Here is an 8,795-nt window from a genome sequence, read left to right as displayed (position 1 = left end):
TGCTCCGTGCCAATAAGTATTGATAAATTTCAAAATATTAATACCTATTCTAAAATCGATTTGCGAAGTCTATTGATAAAGATAAAATAAAGAGGATTAAAAGAAATACCCTCAAGTTATATATATACATTTAGGAATAATAATGATAACTATTACAAACTTATGAAGGGAATTGCGGAAGTCTATTGATAAAGATAATACAAAGGAAAATTTATACAAGGAGAGAAATATATCTAAACTGAGAAAATATTATAAGCTATTTTTTTTCGATGCCTTTTTTGGGCTTCTTCCTTCCCTATTTATAATCTAAATCTAAAACTCTATTTAATCTTCTTTGAATCCCGCATAGTGTTTTGATAAGGATCCTATCTTGTCATGAACATGGTTTCTTCCACGTTGCATTGTCAAGTAATTGATTTGATGGTTGCTTCCACCTCATTGTTTTGTCCCATCATTGATTTGATGGTTGCTTCCACGTTGCAACCTCTTTTGTTTACATCTGGATGCCCTCTTTTTCAAGTTGCTTCTTGATTTTTCTTCTCATGTGGCTGCCTGATTTGGCTTTATCCTTCTTGGATATTATCTAGATTCATTTCTTCTATGTCATCTAGATGTAATTAATTTAATGAAAGTCTTGGTGATGGATTCCAAGTCTCCCACTTGCTTTTGATTTCTTCTATAATATGAGATGGAAAATCTCCAATCTCCATTTTGCCTATCTTTTTTAATAGTCACAAAGATTCTTCTTCTCTATCATTCTGGATGTTTCCAATGTTGTATACCAATATTCTTCTTCCATCAGTCCAGAGTTTATAAATTTCTTGATGAAGTAAATATTGGGCTTTTGTCATCAAGTCTATCCTTGTTTGGGTTTGGTAATAACTGAGATCTTTGTAACACTTGTGAATGTTTTTTGTCAAGTGTTCTTTGTCTTCTTTGACTGCTGATAATCGGGGGGCTTCCAATTATTCTTTGAATAATCCATATTTGATATGGATGATAAAATTTTTCTTTTTAAGCTATACCAATAAGACTGCTTATTTCAATATGAAAATAATAATAAAAAACATCATTATTAATTATATTTAATAATATAGACTTAATAGACGCAGGAAAATCTTTTAAAAGATGAAAAGAAAAATTTGGACTACTATTTCTTTAGTAAAACCCCATTCAATACTGGCTATATCAAATAGTTCATGATCCAATCTAAATTTAATAGTAGGAAATTTTTCATCTATATCATTAGTAAAAATATAAGCTCGTAGAAAATATTCTAAAAAGCTTTTGAAATTGAACTTGATGTTTGGAAATAGCTCCATTTATTTTTGTAAAAATTCTACTAGTAATATTTGTCTAGCTTTATTATATAAAATAATCTAAACATTTTATTCATAATAGAACTATTTTTCCTTTATTAATAAAATATTGAAATATAGCAAGAAGATTGTTTATCTCCTTAATATCTATATATTCTAATTTAAACTCATCCCAATCTCTATATAAAATAGATTTTAATAATAAATTATCAACTTCATTTTCTTTAGTTGTTTTTCAACTAAAATTATGAAAATTTTGTAAGAGCTCTTCGAAATTGGCTCTTTTTTAGAAATATGAGTTTTCCATATTTCATTAATAAAATTATATAATTCTAATGATAAACCTAGATTGTAAATTTTTTTTTATTTCTTGAATTTGTTGTTGTTTCAACAAATTCTCTACTCCCTTTATCATTTTAGCATAACTGGCTTGGAATGCTGAATTTGGATCTTGGGACCAAGGTAATTGACTTACAGTATTTGATAATAAATTACTTCCAACTGCTTGTCTTACCATTGGATATGACACATAATATCCATGGTTAGGATAAAATGGTGCTTAAACAGGTATATTCACAGACCCTTGATTAGAATTTGTTATTTTACCTTTGTTGGGTCTTTTATGGACAGTTGTCCATTCACCAACATTTTCTAGAGGTTTTTTATCTCTATCCGTAAGGCCTGCTAAGATATAAGCAATAATATTATCAGTTCCTTTTACATATAAAACTTCAAAGTTAAAAATACATAATTCATTGTACCATCTAATTCTTCTAGGTACAGTTTCCAAACTTTTGTTAGTAAGGAATTGTTTAACTTCCGATTATCGCTTTTATTATAAATTTTTAGGTGCTAAATATATTAGAAAATTTTTATTCCCTTTTTATTGCTAATAGTTCTTTTCATGTATAACATAATTAATCTCATTTGGTTTAAATTTTCCTGAACTATATCCATATATTAGTTCTTCATTATTTTTGTTTTAGCTTTTAAAATACATCCCCAATAATTTTGTGAGGCATCTATTTCTAAAATTAATTTATCACATTGTTTAGGTAAATAAACTTTTAGACTATTATTTATTTCAGATTTTAATTTTGTAAAATTTCTGAATCTTTTTAGACCAGATAAAAGGTTTATTCTTTTTAATTTTTCATATAACTTACCCATTTTTTCGGATAAGTTAGGAAAGAAGTTTCTTCCTATGTAGTTCAATTTTCAATAGTGTCGAATAGTGACTTGAGATCACTAAAAGTTAGAAAAATTTATTAATTAATAATTATAAGTTAAGTGTGGTTTTAGAAATATTTTTGAATTAGTGAATTATCGGGTCTCCGTCTTAGTAAAACAGACTCGTAAAATAATTATTAAAAATATTTATAGAATTAGTTATATAACCAGTTGGATTTTAGTTAAGTGAATTTAGCTAAATTAAAGTTAATTGAGTATTAGGACTAAATTAAATTAAGTGTGAAAGTTAATTATAAAATAGAAAAGGTAAAAGGACTAAACTAATAATTAAACCATAAAAAGTGACAAGTATGTGGTAATTATAAATACATGTGTAATAAATATATGTATACATTTGTAATTAATATATGTACATACTTACTAATTAAGTAAAAGATATTTATATATATTATATTATTATTAAATAAATAAAAGAAATAAAAGATAGAAAAGAGAACAGAAACAGAATAGCAAAACGAAAACAGGGGAGAAAGGAAAGAAAAAGAAAAAGGGAAGGAAAGAAAAAAAATTTGGGATTTCAAGGTTCAAGGTCTGATTGGTAAGCTAATTTAGTCTATTTTCTTATAATTTTGATATTTTGAAATACTAGAACAAAATACTACTTGATTTAAGTTGAAATTTTGAAAGTTAATAAATTTTAGATGTTGTTCATGTTGAATTACTTGATGAATTAGGGGTTAAATTGATTGAATTTTAAGTTAGGAGTTAGTAAAAGGGTTGATTTGTAAAATAAAACATAAGTTTTGAATAGTATGGACTAAATTGAGAGAATTTTAAAATTAGGGATTTATGGTGAAATTAGAGAGTTAAATTAGTTTAAAGTGGGAATGAAATGAAAATATGAAATTAGTTTTAAGAATAAAAGTTAGTCTCGGTTTAGGGACTAAATTGGAATTTAGAAAAATATTGAGTAAAAATTGAAATATTTAATGTGAGATTGAATGCTGTCGTATTGATGATTTTTAATTGTTTTAATTCCGTAGCTAGCGTTGTACTGGAATTCTCGACTAAATAGGGGAAAAATATAGTTGACGAGGAATAGCTCGGAATTCTTGGTTTGTATTTCTATTATCCGAATCTAATTATTAATTGTTGTATTTTTAATTAAATGTTATGGTAAGTGATTGAGGTGAGAATTATTATGTTTTACAATTGAAATGGATTGTTTTGATATGTGATGAAATTATATTGGTTGAATTAATTGGAATATATATTATGAATATATATGTGTAAATGTGAAATTGTGCAAATATGATAATTGGATTATTTTTTATATGTATAAAATTCAGTTTTAATGCCCAAGTAGACGGAATTTAGAACTACTGGAATATTAATGGCATGCCATTAAGGAACTTTAGTGCGCTCTCTGATTATTAGCACATCAATGCTCTCTGATTATTAGCACGTCAGTGCTCTCTAAGTACTAGCACGTCAGTGCTCTCTATTTAGCACTTTAGTGCTATCTGTTCATTAGTGCATAATAATGCACCTCTGTATTTGTTCCGTATATCCGGTGTGTTCTGTAAAATCTACTTTAGGCTAAGAATAAGAATATGAGATAATAAACTGAAAATAGAATGTGAAATATGTTGTAAATACATGGAATACACGAGTTAAATATTCATAAATTGAATGTGGAATGGATAGTGCCATTGTTTAAATGATACGTTAATAAACTATGGAAAGGTATTATATATAGCAAGTGATGACAATTGAGTATTGTGTTATTGTAAATGTTCAATTGTGCTTAACATTTTATTATACATATTTTATTATTTTATATTTTTTAAAAAATTCGGATTATAGAAATATCATTGAGTTTTTACTCAGCGTACGGTTTTGTTTTCTGTGCGTAGGTTAAGTACTTAAGTTTGATTGTTGATTCAGCATCCAACAACAATCCCGAACTCAAATATGGTGATGTTTATTTCTTTGTGTTGGTATGTACCTAGAGTGTCTAAATATTAGTTATTTTGTGGTTTGATTGTAAATGAAGTTATAAGATCTATTTTGGAGAGTTTATAATTTGGATTAAAATGATTCTTTGATGACTTGTTTGATGATATAAAATGTTTGAGATTTCTATCTATTTAATCTGTAATCTCTGGTAATGCTCCGTAACTCAGTTCCGGCGAGGAATACGGGTTGGGGGTGTTACACTTCCAAAATTAATAATTCCTAAAAATTGTTGAAGTTGCTTTTTATCTTCAATATTTTTAGGAAATTCTTTTATTTTTACAATAATATGATCTTGTAATTTAAGACAATCTACAGATAATTTTAATCCTAAAAATTCTATTTCTGTTTTTTCTAGCTCTATTTTCTTAGGCTTAATATGATTCCATGTTTTATGAATTCTTGAGAAATAATATTTAAATGTTTTCTATGTTTTTCTAGTGTATCCGAAAATATCAAAATATCATTTATATAAACTACACAAAATTTTTTATATTTAATTAATATAGAATCCATCCATCTTTGGAAGATTTGAGGTGCATTACATAATCCAAATGACATTACTCTCCATTGATAATGTCCATTAAGAGCACTAAAAGCTGTTAAAGGTTTAGATTCTTCGGTTAGCATGATTTGCCAAAATCCTGACTCTTACAATCAAATTTACTAAAATATTTTGCTTGTTTAGCTTGATTAATTAAAACATCCTTTCTTGGAATAAAATAACCATGAAAAATAATATTTTGATTTAATCTTTTATAATTAATAACCATTTTAGCTTTTCCTCTTTTTATTTCAAAGATGGTTTCGATCATAAAAGCGTGACTAGAATGTGGACTATTAGTTTTTTATATTAATCCTTTTCCTAATAATTCATTAATTTGTATATCAAATTCATCTATGTGTTGTTTAGTATAGATCATTGGTTTAACTCTAATAATTTTATTGGGATTTTCCAATTTAATATCGAATACCTAGGACTATTTTGCATGATTTTAATGGTTTTCACTAAAATTATCTTCTAAAATTTTAAACAACCAATTATTTGTTTCTAGTTGTTTAATCTGTTCTTTTCTTTGTGGTGTAAAATTTTTATCACACACAAATTTATGATTTTCTACTAATGGTATCTCTATAGAAGATTTTTTACGATAACGTAATTAAATTTTTGTCAATAGAAAATGATAAATGCTGATATATAAAATTATTTCCTAATAATATATCTCCATGCATTGCGGAAAACTTAAAATCTTAGGTATTACAAATATTACATTATTTATGTATATTGGTATATTTATAGCTTTATATTGAATTATGGTCTCATTACCATCTATTCCTATTGCTTTTATAGGATGTTTCATAGGTTCGCATTTTCTCTGAGAATGATATTCTTTCGCAACTACTAGTTGTAGCTCCTGTATCTAAAAAAGCATGCAAGGAATATGTTTTATATTCTCTAAATTGCAATGTAATTTCAATATATGTATAATATTTCTTGGATTGGAAATTTAAAATGTAATTACATCTTTTGTTCCAATTTTCATTTGTTGAATGATTGTTGAAACTTGTATTTCTTCCATTCTAGTGTTTCTAGAATTTCTACTTGGTTCAAGAGGAAAAATAGGTATATGAACTGTTTTCATACCTAGTGGTGTAGAACTTGACTTATATTATCCTCTTCTCCCTCTATTGGAGTATTTGAGGGTAAAATTAAATTCTCATTTGCATTTATTATAGCAGTATTTTTAAAATATAATTTATTACGAGACGACATGTATTCTATAGTACTTACAGGTTTAAAAGTACTTGCACTACTTATATTTTCTATCATGCGTCTTTTGGTATTGATATATCTCTTATATGTAATAATTTTGGTTGTATTCAGGTAGTAAATTTATTAGGTTCAAAGAGTTCAATAATTTTATTATTAATCTCTTTTATTTCTACTTATGCAATATTTGTGTATTCATTAATAGAAATCTAACTTAAAGCTAGATCTTCTGCTAAATCATTAATTTCGAATTTTTGTCCTAATTCTTAAACATAAAAACTATTCTATTAGAGGTCCAGTAATGGATATAAAGTAATTTGGTTTTAACTTTAAATCCTATTACACCAAGATGTAGGTTTGATTGAATTCCTCCAATAAGTGCTTTTATCGGATTTTCAAATCTTTTATCTAATGAATCGCTATTATAGGTATATCATGACCTTTTCTAAATAAAGCTCTAATAGCTATCATTATTATTCCTAAATGTAGATATCTAACTTGAGGGTATTTCTTTTAATCCTCTCTATTTTATCTTTATTAAATAATGGGATTTCATTAATCCTCCTCTAGTATTGATACATATTCTAAAATCGATACCAAATTGACATTCTGTTTTCAATTTACACAAAAAGTATCGATACTTTACAAAAAGTATCGATACCTTTTACTAGGTATCGATAATTTGTCTTTGGTATCATTGTGAACTAATTTCAACGGTCATTGAATTAGCCATTAAATGATATAGTATTAATACCTTTTGTTGCAAGTGAATTTAATTATCTGGTATTTTCATCCCCAACGGCTCTATTAACCTTTACAACAACCCCAACGGTTGAAATTTATTAAAGGGTATAAATACCATGTTTCAAAGGTCCTACAATAAGTAAAGAGATCATCAAGCTTAAAGATCAATCAAAACAACTTTAATGCTTAATTCTTTCATATCTTTCTTCTAAACACTTATGAGCTTTCATTGTATTCATTTAGCTCAAGTGTTATTCTTTGTATTTGTACTTAATTGGCAAACACATCAATCTTGTAAGGATTACTTCTTAGTTTGTTGTTTGTTATTCTCTTTGAGATGGTTGAGTTTTAAGGTTTGAGTAAAAACCATAAGGGAGTTACAATATTAAGATTTTGGGTAGAAATCTTAAGGGAGATTGTAAGGTTAAATATTGTCCTCAAAGGTTGTCAAATTAGTGAATTTGGGAAAATCCTTAATTGTGGAAAGCTAAGGTAGAAGAGTAAGCAATTGGGGTCGAACCACTATAAATTGTTGTGTTCATTGTTGCACATTCTTTCGTTGCTTCCACAAATTTTCTTAAAGGCCAATTCACCCCCCATCTTGGTGATTTCGAGTTGATCTTTCGAGCTAACAGTGGGCACGGGTTGCTTGTTCTCAAACGAGCATTTTATCACAGTCATCTGTTGACAGTGAACATATTAATTATTAAAAAGACACAATGGTGACAACAAGATAAAATAGGATTGTATTGAGTGAGCGGATTTAACTCAAGGGAATTAAGGATATCATATGAGGGTAACACACACATGACGAGGTCATTGGATAAAACAGTTGGATGAATTGCTTTCGTAAAGAGTCTATAATAAAGTGCGAATTATTGGAACAATACTTCTAGATATAATTGCAATTACTCAAGCCTAATTGTATATGTCTGATTGGCCCTTTCACTAGCTCAACAAAAGCTCAATAGGACTACATTTGAATTAGAAGAAAAATCTACAACTTTGAAATTAATTTAATTGAGTGGATTTATTCGATGTGAAATTAAATTAGGCAGTCGTGAGAGTTGTTCAACTAGAAAATTTGATTAAAGAATTTTCTTGAAAAATTAATTTGGAAAATCTTAGTGATTTTTGAAAAAATTAATTTTGATCAAGTAAAATTAAATTAATCAAATTAATTTAAATAAATATAATATTTTTGGAAATTAATTTTCAAGTCAAACAATTGGTCTAATAGGTAATTGAACTTGAAAATAGACCTGAGATCGAAAATTAGGCGCAAGAACCCAAAATCGAGACCGAGACCCAAAAACTGGTCGAACCAAGCCTTGTATGTGAAACCGGGTTGACGGTCCAATCAATGGCTAGATTTGACAGGTCAGGTCGTCACTGGCTCGAACCGAACCGAAAACAACTGAGTCGGCTTAGAGTTCCGTGAGGGTGTCGTACTTGCTATGGCACCACCAAGCACGGCGGTGCTGGCTACTGCGACATTCTGGTGGCCGACAAATAGTCAACGATAGTGGTTCTTCAGAGATTGAGCAATGGGTCATTATATAAATAGAGTCATGGGTAATTATTTTTCAAATACTTAAATTTAAGAGAAAGTTGTAAAGAGAAAATTCATTGATGAAATTATTTTAGAGAATTTCTAGAGATATTTTTAATATTTACAACTTGACCCTAGAATTTAGAGAAATTGTAAAATTACCCCATTGGTAATTTTTGTGAAAAATTTTCTGATTCGAAGC

The sequence above is a fragment of the Gossypium raimondii genome, chromosome 7 (assembly GCF_025698545.1).
Source record: "Gossypium raimondii isolate GPD5lz chromosome 7, ASM2569854v1, whole genome shotgun sequence".
In the NCBI taxonomy this organism is placed as follows: Eukaryota; Viridiplantae; Streptophyta; class Magnoliopsida; order Malvales; family Malvaceae; genus Gossypium; species Gossypium raimondii.
Note: the sequence above shows the minus strand (reverse complement) of the source record.